General features: G+C 35.9%; 1 protein-coding gene across 1 annotated transcript in view; it reads left to right on the forward strand.

Moving 5' to 3' along the window:
- Window positions 1-24,618, forward strand: part of LOC105209884 (protein prickle) — a 117,363-nt gene that overhangs the window by 54,666 nt on the left and 38,079 nt on the right. The window lies entirely within an intron of this gene.

The following is a 24,618-nucleotide window of genomic DNA, read 5'->3' on the forward strand; positions in this document are numbered from 1 at the left end:
TTATATTTTACTTGAAGAAATCAGGAAGGTCTTTGAAATTTTTTCGAATCTAACTGAATGTTGACGTCTATTGACTAATAGAGTAAGTTTGGGTATTGTGATATGGGTATAAGTTTTTCTACAATTATTTAAAATTTCATAAACTAATACTTACAAAAATTATGCAATACTATTCCTTGCTTCATTGCGCAATATATCTCAAAGGGATATTTCGGTATCTCAAGTACTTTGAAAGATAACTCAATTAAACTATAGATGGTCGAAAAAGCGACTTCGCCAAAATGTATGGGTAATGTGATATACTATATCAGGTAAAGTGATATACTATATCACATGTGACGAAATCTTGGCGCTGCTCCATAAAATCACTTTCCTGGAAATATTTGTATCAAAGGGATAGATACCAGTGCATTTGAACCCATTAATTGCTATCTGTGCCGTTTGAACTTTCAGATAAGCCTTTGAAACAGCTCAACTACATCAAATCGTGTCACCTTTCGGCCTTGCTCTCGCTTAAATCGTCTTATTTTGTCATTGTAATATGTTTTAAGAGGACCCATAAATGCTTTATCTAAGGGTAGCATTTTGTGTGTACAATGAGGTGGCAATGATAAGAAAATGACGCCATTTTGACGAGCCTTATCCAAAACATCAACATTTCGCGTATGACTGTAGTGGCCATCTAAAATAAGCAAGATTGGGTTCTCCTTTGATGGATTAGTGAATCGCAAAAAGTGATCAAACCACGCGGTAAATATTGGTATTTGTATCCATCCCGATATGTGACAAGCAGAATCGGAACCAGGGGGAGCATGTTTCATTAAAAGCGGAGAGGGATTTTTTCTTGGAAAAATGAAAAATGGTGGAACAAAGGCTCCTCCTGCGCTCATGCAGCTTATAACTGTTATGAGAGATCCTCTTTCTGCTGAAGTCATGCAACCAATTTGCCTTTTGCTGCTAAAATTTTTGGCTGCTTACTTTGCACGATAGACACTCCTGTCTCATCAACATTCCATATTCTAGTTGCAGAAAATTTATGCTTCTCAAACTCCTGCTCCAATAAGTTATAGAACTTGCTCACATTTTCCACATTGAATCCTTTGATTCTCTCGATTGAAGTACCTGTGATAGAGCGTAAGCTTATTTCCGTTTTATGTCTATTTAGAAAGCTACGCTACCAATCTCTTCCGGCGCATTCCTTGATTATGGAAAATATTAATATTATTTCGCTTTGCTAATTGAAATGCAAGCGAACGCACATCGCTTCGAGTGAGCCCCCAAAACTTTGCCTCCATTCCTCTCAAATATCTTACCAGCTCTAATTCAACATCTGGGTTAAGAACCTTCCTACGTCCCAATGGAATAGCTAATATTTCGTCGATTGTTTTATCGCTGCGGGCAGCTCTTTGCAAGGTTGCAAATAGGACACCATACGTTTTCGATGCCAGAAGTATTCCCATCTTTTCGACTCTTACAGCCTGTATGGCTTTTTTCATGTTTTCTGCATTCCACTTACGAATTTCCCCTTTCTTCGGCATTGCGAAAAACTATAATTTAAGAAGAGTATTATTTTTACCTACAAGATACGTTGTGTGATATTATGTTTGTTTAATATGATATACTATATCACAATGGACAACATTGACTATATCACATTAGCCAAACTCGAGTTTGAAATAATAAAATATTTGTTTCACAAAAAAAAATTTATTTGGGCTAAAAATTACCTGAATTACGGTTAATTTTATTAACGAAAGATCAAGAAAAAATTACTAGAATTCTAAAATATGAATTAAACTCTGAATAATCCTTTGTCGAAACGCGCGTTGAAATATTGGTGACCGGACTATTATAAACTTTTTGGCACACTGAGAGCAAACGAAGCGTTCAGTAGCATGCGCAGCTTTGCAGCAACAGTTTTTTACAGTTACTTTTGTATTCTCGGAAAGATTCATGTCAAAACATGAATAGTTTACGAAATATGCTGGCATATCACATTGCACACCCATATCACAATACCCAAACTTACTCTATTGTTTTCATTTATTTAGGAATTGTCTCGACTGAAACTTGGTATCAATTTAAACGAAAACGATTCTCTTGAAATTCTGTTTTCAAAATTTTCTTCAAAAATTTAATATTTTTAGGCTAATGTAGGGAAAAAAGTTAAAATTAACAAGAAACTGAAAAAATATTTGAATACGTAGTAAAAAGGCATACTTATTTTTGTAAAAGTCGTTTAACCTCTTTCGTCAATATTATCAATTTTTGATTTAAAATTTTAGACCAGTTTTAGTATTCTGAATGACTCAAACGAAGCATTTTCCATGAACGCGAGACGATTGCGCACGCATCAGAGAACCTATTAGCGCAAGGTTGCACTACAAGTACTGCCACTTCAAATAAAAACTCTGATATATTTTGTTCGATTCGCAACTCTCTAATCGCCTAGATTCGAGGGTGAGCTTTTGTAAATCTTTTATATATTCCAACCAGGAAAATTCAGATAAAGGAATCCCAACTTATAGAAACGATTTTGAAACTGTAATTTCTTTCAAAGTTCAAATTAAATGTACTCAAAGTGAAACTAGCAAACGTCGAGTAATTTACTTAATAAAAATATCTCTACAAACTGTATACCATTTTATATTAGAAAGTACTTTAACTGCAAAAACCTCTTCAAACATTTGAATTTCAAAAGAAATTGGACAAAAATTATTTCTCTTTTATTTTCCTGCGAAACTCGGTATAAATGTGATAGCACCGGCTCATAAAATAATTTGGAGCTTCACGAGCTGTTTCACAAACCGAGTGCAATAAAAAAGAGCTTACGGGCACTATTAAAGCTGATGTCTGTAGTCAAACTGGCTAACAGGTAATGATATGTATACAATTTGGTTTTGTGGAAATTATCCAAAAACTCAAAGGCGCATTACTTTTTTATGCTTCTTCTTTACTAGTGAGCGAATTGCATTTAACGGGCGGTTGATAATGCCGCAACGCAAAAAGATGAGTAGCCAAGCAGAGAAATGTTAAATAACAGTTATTTGCTTCAAATTGTAAAACAAAAATAAAGCATAATATAGCATAATTATAGCTACCGTTGCAGGGCAGACATAAATGTAGAAATGACCAAAACGGATTTTGAAGAAATTAAAAGAAAAACTGTAATAACAGAGCAAATAGTTAGTGTTACGCTGCGAGCTAGAATTTCAATGAATGATAAAAAAATTCAAGAGCAATATAAAATGCGTGAGCAATAAAAAGAGAGTGGTGAAATTTTAGGAGAGAATACAGGGTGATTGATTACACAAAATGTTACATTTGACAGATTCTTTTTGCTGTCAGTTGCAAGCTGTCATGTGTCATAATATTTTATGTTCTTAAAATAAATTGTTTTACATATCTTCTTTTGGAAAACCGTTATATTTCTCATTCCATCTTGACATTTGAATTGAAAATATTCTCCTCAAACCATTTCTAAACAAATATGTAAGCCTCCAATCTCTGTCTCTCTAGCTCTATCTTTCTCTACATATACATATGTTTCTTTTTCTCTCTTTGTGTCACTCTCTTCCAAGTTCATACCTCAAGAAATCTGCTAATCAAAAGACTTCACATGCAAACTTACTGTCCGCTATCATCACAAACTCGCGCATATGTCACTCAAATATCAATTATTTGTCACTTGAGTAACTGAAATGTTGACAAGCAACTTAAATTGATGCTTGCGCACAAACAAAAAGCTAAGCGCATAAGCTGCGCAGCGCAAACTGACAGACTGCCAGGCAAAGCAGATAACAATTTTATACACTTTGTTGTATTTTTTTTTTGTTGTTTTAAGTAGACAAATAAACAAAGCGACGCATTTGCCTGCGTGTGGCATACAGCAGAGTGCGTGGCAAACAAATTGGAAGTGATACAAAAAATTAAAAAGGCAAAATATTTTCACTCATGTGAAGTGCTTAGAAGTGAGGCAACTTTATTTTGTCGACTGGTCTTATGTGTATAAGTGTGCTCATACACTCAACAAATGTTTGTTTTATTTATCAGATAAAAAATATTATTCTTATTTGTTTGGTTTGGAGTGGTTGATATATTTTTGAATAAAAAATCAGTGCGTGATCAAGATTATTTAAAGCGCTTTTGATATGTTAGGAATATTGGCGTTGTTGTTTTTATATGATGGTGGGACAGTCGACAATTTAATTGAGTTAGTTCGAATAATTGGTACTTTTGATGTTAGGAAACAATATTGCGGTATGTGAAGTATGTGCCATGAATTGTCAAAAAAGTTTGTGAATATTTTTTTACACAGTAAATGCTTTTATCATAATAATTTATATTAGTTAGTAGCCGTTGTCTTTTTATTCGCTGGACCATGTCTATGTCGTCGAATAACATACACAGCTCATCGTTCCATCGTCTGCGGTATTCGCGTTGCCAATGTTTAAGGGACCATCTTCCGCAAAACCTTTCTCTCGAAAACTCCTAGTGCCGTCTCATCGGATGTTGACATCGTCCACGCTTATGCACCGCAAAGTAGGACGGGAATGATGAGAGACTAGTAGAGTTTGGTTTTTGTTCGTCGAGAGAGGACTTTACTTTTCAATTGCCTACTTAGTCCATAGTAGCACCTGTTGGCAAGAGTGGTTAATGCTGGTTCCCAGGTAGATGAAATTATCTACAACTTCAAAGCTATGACTGTCAACAGTGACGTGGGAGCCAAGACGCGAATGCGCTGACTGTTTGTTTGACGACAGGAGATATTTCGTCTTGCCCTCGTTCACCACCAGACCCATACGCTTCGCTTCCTTATCCAGTCTGGAAAACGCAGAACTAACGGCGCGGGTGTTGCTTCCAATGATATCGATATCATCGGCGTACGCCAGTAGTTGTACACTCTTATAGAAGATTCTCTATTCAGCTCTGCAGCTCGTATTATTTTCTCCAGCATAAGGTTAAAGAAATCACACGAGAGTGAGTCACCTTGTCTGAAACCTCGTATGGTATCAAACGGCTCGGAGAGGTCCTTCCCGATCCTGACGGAGCTTTTGGTGTTGCTCAACGTCAGCTTACACAGCCGTATTAGTTTTGCGGGGATACCAAATTCAGACATCGCGGCATAAAGGCAGCTCCTTTTCGTGCTATCGAAGGCAGCTTTAAAATCGATAAAAAGGTGGTGAGTATCGATTCTCTCGGGTCTTTTCCAAGATTTGGCGCATGGTGAATATCTGGTCTGTTGTTAATTTTCCAGGTCTAAAGCCACACTGATAAGGTCAAATCTGTTTGTTGACGGTGGGCTTTATCTTTCACACAGTACGCTCGATAGAACCTTGTATGCGATGTAGAGGAGGCTTATCCCACGGGAATTAGCGCAAATTGTGGGGTCTGCCTTTTTGTGTATTGGGCAGAGTACACTGAGATTCCAATTAGTAATTTATGTTAGTTAAAAAATATTTGAACACATTAAATGATATAAAACTATTTTATAGACATATTTAGTCTCTGAATATAATTTTAAGAGAAGTAAAGGAAGGAAAATAGGCAAAACAAATAGTTCAGCAAATTCGTTTCAAATCATTCATTGTGCATGGAAGAAATCGTATTTAATTTAAGATTTTAATTAGAAATATGCTGCAGATTTGATATAAGCTCCCAAAATCTATTAACTACAATAATTTACCCTATACGGCCCTATGCACTTCAAGGAGCCAGAGGAACTAAGATGAAGAAAAATTTTCCAGTAGGCGTTTAAAGGATAATTCTTGATTCTACCTGGCCTTTAGACTAAAATGTATCTTGTAATATAATTTCCAAATAATATACCTGTTCTACTGTGTAGATAACCATTTGTAGTTTCTCATAAAGATTGCTTTTTCATTCTCTAGATTCTCTACTACGTTTTTTCACGCCAATTTGAATAAGCACTATCTAGAGAAGGCAGTATTAGGAGTGATTTGATCTAATTTTAAATTTTATGCGACTGCAATAATATGTTTCATGAACTAAAGAAAGAACTAAAATATCTCTTCTATAACCCTGAGCTTACCTAAACATTGCCTTCTAAGTATTGTTGATATGACTTTCTTGATAAGATTTTCCGATCATTGAATTCAATTTGACCTTTTAATTGTGATTTGTGATCCATTGTGATCCAAAGAAATTTAAGGAAGATTTAAAAAGCTCACGAGAGTTGGCGTTGTGATTTAAACATTTCTAAAAATAGCAAGCCGTATACTATTTCGTTTTAATATCTATCATATACAAGTATATTAGAAAAGCTAAGAAAAATATTTAATCTTTTTCTGTGATTATCATTCCATTTCGTACGAGTAACATGAACGATTTCTCCACAAACTGTTGTTATATAAAATCTGTGCTTTTCTTCATATTTCTGTGATTGTAGCTGAAAAGTTTTAAACTAAACTGAGAAATCGGGTAATGGAGGAATAATTTAAACACGCTTCACAGGTGTCTCTATTGTAGAAATACTTCTAAAAATATATCTTTTCCTATTCGGACAAATACTTGACATCTTCGACTACATGAAGAAAAGTGGTGTTTCATATTAAATATTTTTTTTTTGTGAATTTCATTTCATATGACAAACATCACCGATTTCGCTTTACATTCCATCAACTAAGTATCCAGAATTTCTCATTTTAAATTTTCCCGTTGAAAATATTTCGAACTTTTTTTCTCAGTTTGGCACAACTGTCAGCTACTACTCTGTCAATTTTTTATTGCTATGTGTCATTTAGTTTGTGTACGGCGTCATTAGGAACAAGTCAACCTTTGGTGTGCGTTGCGATTTTTATATGCCACTCTTTGAACGATTTATACCAATCGTAGACTTAAGGCTTTAACATGGTTGAATCACCAAATGTTGTTTTTTCAACATTTCCAACGCTTTGACACAAGAGATTTCGTTTGAAACACACAAATTTACACAAACTCTTTGTTCAATATTTATATCCATTGAATTTGAGAATCCGGTTACTTATTTGACAGAATGAAGATCTAATATAAATAATAAGATCGTTGATGAAGTGAAGTTTTTTATTTCTGTCAAGTTTTAACCTTAGAAAGACTGGTGGATTTCATTAGATGCTATTTTAGGTCAGAAGTTTGACATTACTCCTATAAAATATTATATTTTATTATTATATATATTTTTTATTATATATATATATGCTTTCCTTTTTCTACTTAGACCTAAAATCTAAATCTAAAATTGTTCCTTTTCTTGTTTTAATTAGAAAATGTTTGTTTGATTAAAAATATAGCTAAGACTATATGCATTTTTGACATTCTTACACATAAATTTGTTTATATAAAACAGTTATAACAAGAACTTTAAATTAATTTTTCGAAATCAATAAACAATAAACAATGTTAAATGTCACATAACAAAGCTTATATATCACTTACTACACTTTCATACATAAAATAAATATTTTCTTTTATTAATTTCGATTATTTAAACCACTCTTGACAACATCTTTTGTGGCAAATGCTTAATTATGCACGCATCTATGCCGTTGTGTACATAAAATTTTCTTTTCTCCACACATTTATACACACAAATAATGGAAATGAGCTTTTCAATAGCTGTCAAAATGCAAGCGGCTTAGGCATAGGCTTAAAAAACACTAGGAAAGACAGCTAAGGTTGTTATGAAATAAATCAAAAAGGGCGAGCGGATATGTAGACACATGCGAAGCAGATAGGCACACAAAAGAGCATAGAATTAAATGCCTATAAAATAGAGAAAACAATTAAAATTCCAAAAGCTTTGTGCTGCGCAACATGTGTTTCTTCTTTCTGCTTCTTCTTCTCCGGCGTCTTCGTCCTCAACAATGTTCGACGAGTATTGGCAAAATGTTGTTGACTTCAGGCGTTTCGGTGAAGTTGTTGTTGTTTTATTTTTTTATTTATTATTTTTAATTTTTTTGTTTGAAGCGTTGGCATACAGCTCGTAAAATTGTTCATGTCAAGCCGCCGGTGAGTAAACAGGTAAGAACGCATGCGCGCATACACGCTTGTAGAGTTATGTGTGTGTATATAAGTATGCTTATAAAAAGGGTTCGAACACTTTGATAATTAGCATTACAAGCGCGTATGTTGTTCTTGCGAACACAAATGTTACTTACAACAGACAGACAGGCTTACAGCAGAAGACTACGCTTGTTGCTGTGCTGTGAGCGCGCTGAGCGCTTGAGTTTAGAGTTGGACGGGAAAAAACGAGCTTCAACATAAATTCAAAGTGACATTAATGTGTACGTATATATGTGTATACTCTATAGCATATGCAAGCCAACCTTGTGCGCCTTATCCACCCAGCAGTGCCACTTTGGAATGTTCGTAGCGTCTTCATTACAGCTTTGTTTCAGCGTTAACTATTTTAGGTTACATTAAAACGCATAAAATCGCTTTAAAAAAGTGCACAATTACTGCTTTACATAGATTTTAATGTCGCCACATGCCGATGCGAGTACTCAAACGCAGCTGAGTACTTATGTACTTATGTATGTGTGAGTATGTAGAGCAAATTGTTGATCAAACTCAAGAAAGAACAACTATAAATTTGCAAAGCCTTAGAGGCAAACAAGCTGCGAAGAATTTGCTGAAAAACAAGCGCTGAACCTTAGTCTACTCTATAAAAACTTGGCGCCCTTAGATCGTTTGAGAGTCAGTCCACTTTGTCGCCCAAATACACATGAACTTCAGACGCACTTTTTTTGCATTTTTTCTTTTCAGCTTATTTTTTCCTCCAGTACACTGTCCGCGTAATTAAGACCCACACGCATGCCCACATAGTTTTGTAGCTTGTGAGCATAAAAAACCATTGGCACATGTGTAACAGCTTCGTAGACTTTTCGTATGCGTACTTTATTGCCGCGAGGACACACCCTTTCTGGCTGCCCATGGCAACATGGCATCAGATATTTATTTGTGCTGTGTAAATTTCTTGAAACGTAGGCTTGCAGCTGTCCATGCAGCAGTGAGATATTTTGAGACAATGTCTTTTAGTGTACAAGTAGAAAAACGCGGGGATTCGAGTAACTAGTTTTGAACTAGTACAAAAGTAACTAAATAGTTAGTAGATTATTTTTTTTATATTTAGTTATATAAGTCCTGGTTTTGGTCCACGAAAATGAAACATTCGGAATATTCGCAACAATGGGATAATTAGGCAATACCTAAATTTTCTTTGTTGATTTTTATATTTTTTCAGTTTAGGAATACATTTCAAATATTGTACTACCTCTAACTTCAATCCAATACAAATAATTTAAGAATTAAAAAATAATAATAAATACACTCTTTGTGAAATGTCAAATACTATTATTAAAAGTATATAATGAGATATTCTTATTAAGTACTTCAGTAAGGTTGCCACCTGTTACTTCGTTTTTTAATAACTCATATCGAGTATGAAATGATTCACTGATTATTTCATAGTTAACGAAATAATTGAGTTTAATTTCGAATTTTCGAAATCAGCTGTTTTTTCGTATATCATTTCGTGCATAACATTTGAGCACAAACTGCGGAAGTTTAGGCTTAATATGAAGTAAAATTAATTGGATAACTGTAATGATAAGTATTTCAGTTTTTGGTGGAGAAAATATATGAAGAGTTGTTATAGTAAAGTTTCTATGAACATTATTCCCATACTCATCAAAGCAATCGGGCGAATATCTTTTCCGTATTTTTTTTTTCTGGAAAATCTTTCCTCAGAAAATATCGCCATTTTATGAATAAGGCGAATATTATCAGAATATATTAGCTGTCTTCGATTGTTAGTTCGATTGAATGCTCTCCAACGCATGGTGAAGCGAGGACATACCATATAAGATGAAAGACAGTATGTCGAATCCAATTCACTTTATAGAATTATGAAACAACTTCAATTAAAAGTATTTCATACATTATTTTTTATTAATTTCCTACCGCAAGCAATACAATAAACACTTCAAATATTTAAAAAAAATATTCAATAACTAGTTAGCAACTAGCAACCCTTTTCTTCATACTCCATCATAGTAAACTTAGAACTTGCACTTACATTACGCATATAGCGACAAAACCTACGCGTTACACTGCAGAACGTCTGCAGTGCACTTGGTCTCAAAGAGTCTTCGTGAGCGTGTGTTTGCTTTTAGACAAGTGCTGTCTACAAACTGTATTTGTAGTTTTAATTGACGGGCGCGCATTTGAAAACGAAAAGTGTTGTCATCGTAAATGGTTTAATATTGCAACATGTATTATGATTTATTTGCATTGTTGATTGAAATTTGCGGGAACTCTACTATTTGCAAATAGATTAGCGCTGCAGTTGAGCATATACTTATTTACATAAATATGCAAATATTTGCTAAAAGATGTACTTTCTGAAACATTGTAGTGAGAATAGCGAAGAAAGTGAGACTTAAGTTGCTTCCAATAAAAAAAAAATATTTAGTAGAAAAGGTGTATGTAAATCATGAATATGAGCGCTGTTTCTCTTAGCATTTTTTCTCTTTCACTTAATGTTCAAAGTATATATTATTCCTCCTTAATGTCCCCAATAAATCGTCTAAGTTGACTACTTTCTTTAAATTTACAGTGCTAAAAAATGAGTAGCATACACTAATTAAGATTAACAACTCAATTAACGTTTACAACCACTTTTTTATGCTTTTACTTTTACATTTTTATGGCTGTAAACTAGCTGCATTAAACCTCATTACCACTTTTGCTTGCTCATCGCTAGCGCAAACGCAGCTGATTAAACTCTTCGTATCTTCTAAATAAACATATGTATGTACGGGGAATCGCAATGAAGTTGTTAAGTTGCACTTGCAATAAATCTATTAACATATAACAACAACAACGTTGTATTTAAAATGCATAATTTCAGTAGTTTACAGCTGGTAGCGGTAGAGGAGTGTAGCAGTTCTAAGCATAAATTATGTACGTTTGTGTCTGGTGTCTTCATTAATTAGCTAGTTAATATTTTACAAGTCTTATTTGGGTAATAAAATGGAAATACCTAGTACATACATACATACATATGTATATATGTGTTTAGTAAAAATAAAAAGTTACTTATACGCCATGGTTACGAGTTGAATGAAAAGTATTATTGATAGTGATACTTAGTGATATAGTGGAATTTGAGAAGGAGTTAAACATATTTTATAAAAACTATGATCGTAGATCCAACAACTTACATCGAATTTACCTGCTGTAGCTTTACGCTTTCCAACAATTTGTTTTTAAGTACATGTATATCAAGCAAGTGTTCTAAAAAGCTATACTGCTGTAATATATCTAGATGTTATACACCAGAGAAGCTCACTCTCGAAAAATATTGGCTTTCAATTCTGATATGTATATTTACTGCTCTTCCCGTTGAACAGAAATTGCTAAAACAAAAATGTTTGGTGATGTGATGTTGGAATATTTCTTCAGAAGAATGTTAAAATTTTAATTTCATATTAGCTTGCAACAAATTTCTTAAATAGGTTATTACTATTGTTGAAGCTCGTGGCAAGGAAATTATAGGAAAATATTAGCCAAATAACGATCGCCTCTCAGCAGGGTGCATATTTAACTGGATACAAAGCATAACAGAGTTTATCATAAAACCCCATACGCAGTTTAGAGACAGCATTAAACATACAGAGCACTCCATTTGTACAAATCGTAGTTCGAATTGAAGGTCGGAGGTTAGAGGTGGGAGGAAATTCTGAAAATATTAAATAGTCGGTCATATTGATATTAAATCAAAAGTTCAATGAAATTTGAACATTTGTTTGATAGTGTGTTTCAGAGACAAAAGGTATTCTGCCTTTCTAAAGACGATCGAGTTTTATAGTGTATCCATAAGTATTAAGGAAATTTCTTATAGATACGAGGGCTGCTATATATATTTCTGGCCTATAATAATGAAAATAGGAATATTTACTAACGAAAATGGTTTTATTGTTTTTCAAAATATTCTCCATCAAGATTTATACACTTTTGCATGCGCTCAAAGGCATGCCTCTATCTGAAGGTATGTTACATGACGGTCTTGCATTATCAGTTCACGTACGGCATCGATGTTTTCTGGCACAACGGCTATTTTTGGACGACCTTCACGTAATTCGTCTTTGAGCGAGCGTCGGCCACGATTGAATTCGTTGTACCAGTTTTTCACAGTGCTATAGGATGGTGCTTCATAGCCATACAAAAATTTTAGTTCATCGATGCACTCTTGTCGCGATAATCCACGTCGAAAGTTGTGAAACATGATCGGATGAAAATGTTCACGAGTTAATTCCATTTTTAGCCGAGATGAATTTTTTAATTCCCTGTAAATAAAACAATTCACGATTAAATGACAAAACGTTCTGAGTGATGTTATGCTAAAAAATGTCAAACTTTCCAATGGAAATGCCAGATTGCACCTGGCAACACTTAGTGTTGCCTAGGCCAGAAATATATATAGCAGCCCTCGTATTAAAATATGACTATTATAATTACAGCTTGGCAGAATGAAATATTCCAGAGAAAAGAGAGAACTAACATAGAACCATCAATTCAACTGAAAAGGCGTAAAAAAGACGCAGCTGAATGTGAAGTAAGAGAAAAAAGAATAAGAGAAGATATTATAAAAGGCAACAGCGCACAGCATGTGGCATGTTGCAGGCCCTTGAGGCAGGCAAGGCAGTCACAGCAGTTAAGCAGAGCAATGCAACGAGTGCACGAAATGCGCATGCGCCGTCGCAGATTAGCGTGGCAAAGCGAAGCGGAAGTGTTTAAATGCCATCATTATGCCAAAAGCAATTATAAGTGCGCCGCTTGTTTGCTTGTTAGTAAAGCTGCTACCTTTGAGTTAAGCTCGCATATTGCTGAATATGAATATTTTTGCGTTAAGCCTGCTTATTAAACCGTCTACTCACGGCTACCACAAGTGGTAATTAACGATTTGCATTGGCTAACGAGACAGTCACACAAAATGCTTTACTCTAACTCGCAATGGCGAAAGGTCAAGAAGAAGAAGCAAGGCATAGAACTCTCAAAAATCACAAGACTTCTGCTGCAACAAACACCTTTAATTGAACTGTATACTTTGGCTGCGGAATGCTGACGCGCAAGTTCGTGCCTTAAGTCTTTCGTAAGTGGTGCACAACGCTGAATTGTCACTCTGCCGCCGCTAAGAAAGCAACTCTGCCGCCGCTAAGAAAGCAACTCTAACGCACTTTGGCGTGCAATATTTCTGCACATTCTGCTGTTGCAGCTGCAAGAACACAAACACACAGACAAAAACAAAAATATATAACTGGTATTTTTGTTGTTCTTAATATTTTTACGCTCCTCTCCAAGTTTAATGTGCGTCTGCAATTCATATGCTAATGAGCAGTTGCGCACCGTCGCTTGAGACTGGTTGTTGCCGCAAGCCGTCGATGACGACAAATTAAGCCGCTGTTTGAAGCAGGGTGCAGGCATATTTTTGCAATAATTGAAAAAAAGAAAAGGAATATACAAAAATCGACTATGCGCTGCCCACGTTCGATTCCTGTAAGCGTCACTCTTATTTTTCATAACCAAAACAGCTTCTGCGAACTGTAGTGAGTACAAGTGGAAGCAGTGAAAGAACTTAGCAAGAAGTTGGAAAAGGCGGAGCAGCAGGCGTGTACCCATTGCGTAAACGCATGTTTGGCGGGTTTCTTCCGCAATGGTTGGTAGCATTTTGGCTTTGCACGATCTTCATGCTATTTCTGTTTCATGCCACCATTTCTTCGAAGAGGTAAATATGATATAAACTTCTCTGTTTTAGGTTAAATTTTTGCTTTCTGGAAGCAGTTGTTCAACATACGTTTAGTACTCTTTCTTGTAGTATGTATGTGATTGGCGTTGCAACCGTTTAGCCGGTTATAGCCGAATCGACGATAGTGCGCCACCTGTCTCTCTCCTTTGCAGTTCGGCGCCAGTTGGAGATCCCAAGTGTAACCAGGTCGCTCTCCACCTGGTCCCTCCAACGGAGTGGAGGCCTTCCCCTTCCTCGGCTTCCTCCGGCGGGTACTGCATCGAACACTTTCAGGGCTGGAGTGTTTTCGTCCATTCGGACAACATGACCTAGCCAGGGTAGCCGCTGTCTTTTTATTCGCTGAACTATGTCAATGTCGTCGTATAACTCGTACAGCTCATCGTTCCATCGTCTGCGGTATTCGCCGTTGCCAATGTTCTTAGGACCATAAATCTTGCGCAAAATTTTCCTCTCGAAAACTCCTAGTGTCGTCTCATCTGATGTTGACATCGTCCAAGCTTCTGCACCGTAGAGCAGGACGGGAATGATAAGCGACTTGTAGAGCTTGATTTTGGTTCGTCGAGAGAGGACTTTACTGTTCAATTGCCTACTCAGTCCAAAGTAGCACCTGTTGGCAAGAGTTATTCTGCGCTGGATTTCGAGGCTGACATTGTTCGTATTGTTGATGCTGGTTCCCAGGTATACGAAATTATCTACGACCTCGAAGTTATGACTGTCAACAGTGACGTGGGAACCAAGGCGCGAATGCGCCGACTGTTTGTTTGATGACAGGAGATATTTCGTCTTGTCCTCATTCACCTCCAGACCCATTCGCTTCGCCTCCTTATCCATGCGGGAAAAAGCAAAACAAACGGCGCGATTGTTGCTTCCGATGATATCAATATCATCGGCGTACGCCAGGAGCTGTACACTCTTGCAGAAGATTGTACCTTCTCGGTTTACCTCTGCAGCTCTTATAATTTTTTCCAGCATCAGGTTAAAGAAGTCTCACGATAGTGAGTCACCTTGTCTGAAACCTCGTTTGGCATCGAACGGCTCGGAGAGGTCCTTCCCAATCATGACGGAGCTTTTGGTGTTGCTCAACGTCAATTTACACAGCCGTATTAGTTTTGCGGGGATACCAAATTCAGACATCGCGGCGTAAAGACAACTCCTTTTCGTGCTGTCGAAAGCAGCTTTAAAATCGACAAAAAGGTGGTGTGTGCCGATCCTCTTTTCACGGGTCTTCTCCAAGATTTGGCGCATGGTGAATATCTGGTCAGTTGTCGATTTTCCAGGTCTAAAGCCACACTGATAAGGTCCAATCAGTTCGTTGACGGTGGGCTTTAGTCTTTCACACAGTACGCTCGATAGAACCTTGTATGCGATATTTAGGAGGCTGATCCCACGGTAATTGGCGCAGATTATGGGATCTCCCTTTTTATGGATTGGGCAGAGCACACTGAGATTCCAATCGTCAGGCATGCTTTCTTCCGACCATATTCTGCAAAGAAGCTGATGCATGCACCTTATCAGTTCTTCGCCGCCGTATTTGAATAGTTCTGCCGGTAATCTGTCGGCCCCCGCTGCTTTGTTGCTCTTCAAGCGGGTAATTGCTATTCGAATTTCTTCATGGTCGGGTAATGGAACATCTGTTCCATCGTCATCGATTGGGGGATCGGGTTCGCCATCTCCTGGTGTTGTACTCTCACTGCCATTCAGCAGGTCGGAGAAGTGTTCCCTCCATAATCCCAGTATGCCCTGGACATCGGTTACCAGATTACCACCTTGGTCTCTACATGAGGATGCTCCGGTCTTGAAACCTTCGTTAAGTCGCTTCATTTTTTCATAAAATTTTCGAGCATTCCCTCTGTCTGCCAGCTTCTCAAGCTCTTCGTACTCACGCATTTCGGCCTCTTTCTTTTTTTGTCTGCAAATGCGTCTCGCTTCCCTCTTCAGCTCTCGGTATCTATCCCATCCCGCACGTGTTGTGGTCGTTTGCAATGTTGCGAGGTAGGCAGTCTGTTTTCTCTCCGCTGCGAGACGGCACTCCTCATCGTACCAGCTTGTTTTTTGTCGTTGCCGAAAACCAATTGTTTCGGCTGCAGCGGTACGCAGTGAGTTTGAGATGCCGTTCCACAGTTCCCTTATACCGAGATGCTGATGAGTGCTCTCAGAGAGCAGGAGTGCAAGTCGAGTAGAGTATTTCGTGGCTGTCTGTTGCGATTGCAGCTTTTCGACGTCGAACCTTCCTTGTGTTTGTTGACGGGCATTCTTTGCTGCACAGAGGCGGGTGCGTATCTTCGCTGCGACCAGATAATGGTCCGAGTCTATATTTGGTCCTCGGAGCGTACGCACGTCTAAAACACAGGAGACATGTCTTCCGTCTATCACAACGTGATCGATTTGGTTCCGCGTGTTTCGATCAGGAGACAGCCAAGTAGCTTGATGTATTTTCTTATGCTGGAATCTGGTACTACAGACGACCATATTTCGGGCCCCAGCGAAGTCGATCAGCCTCAGGCCGTTTGGCGATGTTTCGTCATGGAGGCTGAATTTTCCGACTGTTGTGCCAAAGACACCTTCTTTATCCACCCTGGCGTTAAAATCACCAAGCACGACTTTTACATCGTGGCGGGGGCAGCGCTCATAGGTGCGTTCTAGGCGCTCATAGAAAGCATCTTTGGTCACATCGTCCTTCTCTTCCGTTGGGGCGTGGGCGCAAATCAGCGATATGTTGAAGAACCTCGCTTTGATGCGGATTGTGGCTAGACGTTCATCCACCGGGGTGAATGCCAGGACTCTGCGACGGAGTCTCTCTCCCACCACAAATCCAACACCAAATTTACGCTCCTTTATATGGCCGCTGTAGTAGATGTCACAAGGACCCACCTTCTTCCGTCCTTGTCCCGTCCATCGCACTTCTTGGATGGCGGTGATGTCAGCCTTAAGTCGTATGAGGACATCAACCAGCTGGGCAGAGGCACCTTCCCAATTAAGGGTCCGGACATTCCAGGTGCATGCCCTTATATCATTATCCTTAAAACGTTTGCAGGGGTCGTCATCAAAAGGGGGGTGTCTCATCCGAGGCTTTTGTAGATTTTTCATTGGGGGGTGTTTTTATGTGGTGGGTCCCAAACCCTACGCACAACCGCATAAGCGGGCTTCGCCTTCTCACTTTAGCTCGCCTTCAAACGGATGTCTGTTGGCTACCCAGAGGATACTTGGTCTAAAACCGGAAGTCGTGAGCTGCTTGAACCATGTGGAGAAGAATCGTTTCTGGCCACTCCCAAGTGAGTGACAATCAAAAACTTTCCTCACTTGCGTGAACTTCTACACATGATCCCATCCTCCTCCTTTCTTGTAGTGAATATCTAAAATACAACAGCTATATATAATATTTTATTTTCACCTATCAGTGAATTATCATCAATTATTGATGGATATAGAAGCTGAAGAAGGCATTAAGATACTGCAATATCTTAAACCAAATAAATGTATCATGAAGTATTAAAGAATTGCCTAAGGTCAGTTCACAGGCAGAAGAGTGAACTTAGTACCGTTTACTCTTAGATAAAATTATCAATTTAAATTTATTTTTTAATTTAGTCAAAAAATGGTACTATATTCAGCGTGAGATCTTGAAAAATGAAGCCCAACCCCTTCCCAGACAAAAAATATATCTAAAATTATTCAAAATTACACCAAATATTAAGAGTGTCTTGCTTCCAAATGACTTTATATCGAGCAATTTTAATTTGTAAAGCTTATAACCTAATACTGATCGAAGACTGAAGATATTTTTTAAATTTAACAACCAAAAAAGGTGGCAACTCTTCTCCAAAACTTTTCAACCATAGGTAATCAGATCTCCATTTAGTTTTGTACCAAAATAAATTGAATTTTCATTTACCTTACAAATATTATGAAATTAAAAATTTTACAAACGTGGCAACTCTCTTCAAAAATTATTATTCTATTTTTTTCGAACATTTCCAGTTTGATATTCATATTGTACCTTATATATGTATTTTTTTTTTTTTGGACTTAACATTCGTAAATATGTGGCAACACTCTAACTTTTCTCATTAGTATTCCGCCAGAGAGAAGGATAATGACAACTTTTTGACATATGTCTACCTTATCGAATCGTAGTAATAAAGGATAGTTCGTTGTATATTCACGACTTCTATTTGTTATATACTACTATGGCTGGCCTTTGCCTTTATTACATATTTTTTATTTGAGAAATATCATATTTTCATAAAAACTATTAGAGTAATATAAATATATTTTGTTGAATACTGATACAGTGGAGAGAAAAAAATAAAATTTTCTAACATTTGCTTACGAAACCTCCACACATCTCCGAAAAATTCAATGTCAAAGTCACTTCCATTGCACAAGCAAATATTTGATAATCCGGCTGGCACTTTAAAAGCCATGCAAATGACAATATTTCCTTTCTTTTTGGTGAATCTTTAACAAATATCGGTGACTGGCTGTTGCTGCCGATACATGTCACCGATACTTGTTGTTGTAGCTGTGCTGCCTTCAAATACTTGGAAGCAAACAAAGTTGACGCGAATGACCATCGTTTTATGGCCACAATGATGCTGCAACTTTACGGCAAATATCATTTATTGTCAATATTAACAGCTCGTTGTAAATGGCATTCGGTAACAACAACAACAACAGAAAAATTGAAAGATGGCAAAGATAAAAAATTTATTGCTGGCAATCAAACGGTTAATCAATGAAGGGTAACTTGTTTCATTGTCAGCTTATGCAAGATATGCAAATTTGAGAAGGAGAAAGAGGAGAAGAAGCGGTAAAAAGAAGAATATTGAAAAAAAGAAGTAGAAGTAAGAGAAAGGGCATGTGGCGAAGTACTTTTATGCTATGTAATGCTATTTCTGGTTTTTGCAACACATTTTTTTTTATTTTTTTTTTTCATGTTTTATTTTAAGTTTTACTTTTATTCTTTACAACAAATATTGCCTTACATTAGCCCATCATCCTTTAAATTCTGCATTTTATTATTTTCTTTCATTATTTTTACTTCCTACTGGAGCCACCTGGTTTGCTCGCTTCCCGCTCAGCTACTCATGTTCTGGCACAGCAGGTTGCCCAAACTTGTTGCTGGTAAACAAGCAATGCAACATGTTGGCTGTCGGAGTTGCAGACCACAGACAAGCAATGCCGCATTTTTTCCACAAAAAGTCTGTACTAGCTGCGCCAGCTGTGCGTGTTTTGTGTGCGGAAAATGTTGTTGCCACCAATTTGTTTTATTTGTTCTCGAAAGCATGTGGTGTACAACAATCTTTTTTATTTTTCATTTTTCTTCTTATTCTATATTTTTTTTCGTTTTTGCCTTTTCTTGTTAACTTCAGCGCACGTGTTGCTGTCAGTAGTAATTTAGATTTGTTTAATTTCTGGTTGTGTGCTCAATTGTGGTTTATTTTCACCCATCGCTCCGTTTGTTTTTTCTTCACTCGACTTGCTCGGGTCTTTCACAAAAAGTAAGGAAGTGTAATGAGTTAAGCAAAAAAGGTGAAAGAAGCACTCGAATGGCCTTAATTTGTAGCCTCGTTGCACCCAATTAATCAAATCAATTCTTGTGCGTATTTTGAATTCATATGCCGTTAGCTTGTAAACATTTGTTGTTGTTAGTATTATTATTATATTCTTTTCGATCAAAATTTTTGAGGTTTTACAAATTTTTTGTGAGAAATCATACAAATTAAAGACTATGATTTGAAGATCGAGTTCGTTGCTTAAGTCTTTTGTTTTCAGAAGAATTTCAACGTTTTCTCCTTATGTCTTTCGCATATCTACAGACCTGACAAAATAATATAAAATATTTGAGTTTTTGATAATTAGAGGCAAGAGTGTTCTGAACTCATATATAAATGCGCAAAAATTAGAGTTTGTCAAACGAGAAAAATATAAATATTTGTACTATCTCAAGAACCGTAAAATAAATCATATAAAAATAATAAAAAAAAACTCTCTAAATATTTAAATTTGTATTGTTCTTGAATATTTAATTAATTCACTTATAAACAAATTGCTTCAGAGCCTCTAATAAGTTTCCCGCAGACTAGAACTCATATAAACACCAAATATTAAATAAAAGCCGGTTATTAGTGAAATATTTATGGTCTTTCCCTCCAAATTAGGCACTAAATTATCTCGACAGCGAGTAGCGGTTCATCAACAAATTCGTTCATTCTGCGAAAGCAACTGTAATTAATCAACATAAATTTATGGTGGAGCTCCCCATATCATACAAAAACAAATTCACGTCCATCGCCGAAGCAGTGCGAAACCTAATAACTTTTCTAGTCTTAAACAAGTATTAACAAAGCTTTGGCTCTAATTTTTGAACTTGGCTCTTTACTCAGCCTACTTATCTGCAAGTCAATCAAGGTAGTATTATTTTTGCGTCTTTTGCGAGGTGCTGTCGACTCGCGACCACTCAACACATCAATTAAACATCAAAATGGAAAAAAAGTTCAATGATTTGCTGTTTTGTTGATGCTGTTAGAGGTGGTTCTAATATCGTTGCTGGGTATAGGGTGACTCAAATGAGCAAAAGTTGTATACAAAATTTTTTTTAGATTTTATTTAAGGGAAATGATTAAAGGTAAAAAGTGTAATATGAAGAAATAGGAAATAAAGGAAACCATAGCATAAAGAAATACTCTTGAAAATGTGAAAAAATATATTTGTTGTGGTCAGAACTGCATTTCTTTATATTTTTTACTTCATCCAATTTTTTTAGAAGCTTCGTTTCAAGTTTTCGAATAATAAAATATAAATATTTTTTTTAAGACCAGAGATACATAGGGCATATCCATAGGTTTTGTTACCTTTAATTCCACCTGTTTAAATGGTATAAGTTATTATAAAAACCAGTTGAAACTGAGCTTTTCATGAGCATTTTATAGTTTAAATTGTTTTTATAATAAATTTAAAAATCAACTACATATTTTTGTAATCAAATTCAATTTGAAAAAATTAAAAAAAAAAATTAAATATAACCACCCTGTATTTTTACTCAATGTACATATGTGTTTGATAGCCGCAAAAGCATGAATACAATTTGCTTAAAGCTACCACTTTTTCAATTAACATCTAGCACACGCTATTGCTTTGTCTCTGCTTCCTCTTATTCGCTCGAAGCGCGGAAATATGGTTTGATTTCTGCGAATATTGTACACGTCAGTGTATTTACCTCTGCCGGCATACACTCACTACTTAACACTTTGCTGCTATGCTTACAGCTGGCGTGTTAAATACAGTTTTATTTTATCTGACATAGTACATGTTAGAAATATATTTATATATATATACATATATATATATATATATATTAAATTTTATATTACTGACTGCTTAGAAGAACATGAAAACTATTAAATCACTCAAATCAAGTAAATTATCTGCAGTAATTTTATGAATTAGAACTATTAATTAAAAGCACACTAGCAAACGAAACATACAGCCAAACAACAATAAAAATATATTTAATGTATAAATATTTTATATGGTTGTAATATTGTTGATTTTAGCTGTATCATGAACCATACATAAAAGTTATTCATCACATACAAACAAACAAAACTTACATCTACATCTGCATATGCAAATGTATATGCTCTAGTATATATATGAATGTATATCCATATAGTATATCAATTAAAGATTATGCTCCAAGCTGTCTGTTGGCCACTTATTAATATGCAGTTATACTTATATGCTGGCCTCTGCATACATAAATGTATATTTATAGTACGTTGGCTAGCCGTTTATTTAAATCAATTATCAGCTGATGACAGCGTGTAAACATGCTAACAAAACCGTTGAAAATCGCTGTCAATTTTGCGCACAACAACAGGAAGTATTTAAATTGATATTTCAAGGAATGTGTGTTCATACAAAAGACTTAAGCCACAAGCCCGGTGTGTTGGAAAATAAATTTTTTTGCTGTGAATGATTGTTTTGCATAGAATTCATATTTTTTAATATTTAACTAAATTTATTGAAAAAAAATACTCAAAATTTCAAGAGACTATTTTTTGCATAGAAAAAATACATAAATGAATGCCAAATTTTTTAACAAAAAATTTTTTTTTCTTTGTTTTGTTTCTATAATATTTTTTTTTTTGCTTTATACGTACATTTTTTTATAAGAATGAGTATATTTCACTTTTATGTAGTGCCATTTCAAAGAATTTTTTTTTTGAGTCACCTAAAAGTTTTAGAAATTTTGACTTAGATAAGGGCTGCCAGACTGGCAGCAAAGCACAGTTCTGATAAGAGAGTTATCGAGTGAGGACAATTCTAAAGAGAGAGTTGTCGAGCAAAGTGTAAACAAGTTATAAGTTAGAGTTGTAAAGTAGAGTATTGAGTAATAAAGTGTTAAGTTATAAGAAATTCGATTTATGTATAGCCATTAAAGTGTGACTTTTATTAAACAATCCAGTGATCGAACTCAGGGTAGAGTTTCAGCGTAAACGACAGATTTTGGAAATCCGTTACAATATTAAAATACCCCAACAAAATGTTAATAAATCGTCGATGTATAAGAGATATCTCCGTCTACCTAGTTTTGGCTGAAGGAATATTTAGTTTTGGAACATAGTTTCGGACTTATTGTAGACACCAATGTAGGCACTAGGATTAGTGAAATACTGTCGAAATACTGTTGAGCCTAATTTATAGTCCCTACATGGAACTAGACGAACCGTTTCGATTTTAGGGACCCAGAAGACATAGTAACCGACAAGATGTCATTCAAAATTTTAAATTAGATAATATTTTTATACGGCTAAATAATACATCTAACAAATCGAATGCAAGTTTGATACATCTGTATATAAGGGTGTTTTTATGTGTGCGAATTTCAATGAGGCAAAGCTTTTTCGGAGTTGGTCTTTTTGACAGCTGTTACTTGATTTATACTCTGCTTGGTTTGCCATTTCGTAATGAACAGACTTACTCTGGAACAACGTGGTTGAAATTTATACAGATATATTAGTTACAGAGAGCAAACAAAAACTAAAAATAAATTACGAGTAAATGTAAATATTGTGTATGGTCAGCACTGAAACGAATGCCTCTGAAAGACAACACCGCCACAGCAGCGAAATAAAGTGAGCAGCAATTTAACGCGCTCAAAGTCACACTTATCTGAGTCTTTTATAAAAGCGCACTCCCCTACAACATACTCACCTGTACTTATGTGAATATACACTGGTGGTCACATAATTAACGACACTCCGTTTTCTTTTAAAATATTGGTTTATTTTATAATTTAAAAGCGACATATTTTTTTAAACTTCAGTTACCATATATAATATCTTCTAAGGTATAGATTTATTGAAAATTTAACGAACAAATTGTTTCCCATCTGAACCAAATAAATTAAACTTGGATTCATCGGTCAACAGTATTTGTTTCCAAAAATCTAAGGGTTTTCCGATATACTCCTTTGCAAATTTAATACGACTCTTTAAGTTTTTGTTTGATACGTGCGTTTTTTTCTTGCGATTCAAGAAGACGACATCTGATGGTTCATGTTGATACATCGTTGGTCAGTTGATCCTTTATCGTGCCTGGAAGTTAAAAAAGGATTCGCCTTGCAAACTCTACAAATTACACGATCGTCCTTTGAAGTAGTTTTCTGGGCCGTTTTTTTTTCTTATTTTACTCCCTGTCCTCCGTAATGAATCAAAGCATTGTGAACCATTGATTTTTTGCATAAAAGTTCCTTCGCTACGGCTCTAATGGACATTTTTTCCTTCACGTACTTGTAAATAATCATTTTCCTCAATTCTGGAGTACAACTATTTTTTCGACCCATATCTAACAGTTATTTTATTTGATATTGAATATTTAGTTAATATACAAATGATTTATACAACTTACCCCAAGTTTTTGTGTTAAAATAATAAAAAATCCAATAAAAAAAATTGGTGTCCTTAATTATGTGACCAAGCACCAACGCACTCAAAATACAATAAATTCATCAAACCGCCGAATTTTAGTAAAAGTGTCTAAATTTGTCACTCAAAAACGTGCTACATTTTTGAGCACAGTTATAATATACCGTTGCAATTTACAGTGAGTCTCTAGGCGAAAATTTAGTGCTAAAAACATTGAACTGAAACGCGTGTTTTACTCAACTTTATTTTGTCCCTAATTATGTGGCCACCAGTGTATGTATATTTCTACGAAAATTTCTTCAGCTGCTTGCTTTTGTTATAGAAATATTTGTGTGGGCACTGCAGCAAGTGCACTTGCCGTAAACAAACAAAAGCGCCGCGCAACACTTGACGCTCAACGCAAAGCCGCGCTTAGCATTTAACAAGTGGCTGCCGCTGTGCTCAACTCCAGCGCAGGTGTGAATGAATGCATAAATTCTAGGCAAATTGTTGAAATTGCTTCTAATTCGCATTCTTCTCACGATACACACACACACACATAAATACAAATTTATGCGCTTTAAGGAAAGTGTAAGCTTACTCTTGCTGCTGGTCAGCATAAAGTGCTTGCGTGTTTATTTGTATATAAATTTGTGTATAAATTGTGGCTAAACACAGCAGTAAATATGCTGTGCAGCCGGCGCTTTTGTGTAGAAGCAACGAGAAGCAAAAAGTTGATGCGCACTCTGTACTTAAATATATACCATATACTATATAAATATATATATAGTTATACTCTGTTGCTCTTATTCTTCTACCCAACTCCGTCAACCGTTACAAATTGTTTCACTAACCCACACATCTCGCGGCGGTAAGCCAAACGAAATCACTTGCATATGT

The sequence above is a fragment of the Zeugodacus cucurbitae genome, chromosome 6 (genome assembly GCF_028554725.1).
Source record: "Zeugodacus cucurbitae isolate PBARC_wt_2022May chromosome 6, idZeuCucr1.2, whole genome shotgun sequence".
NCBI lineage: Eukaryota > Metazoa > Arthropoda > Insecta > Diptera > Tephritidae > Zeugodacus > Zeugodacus cucurbitae.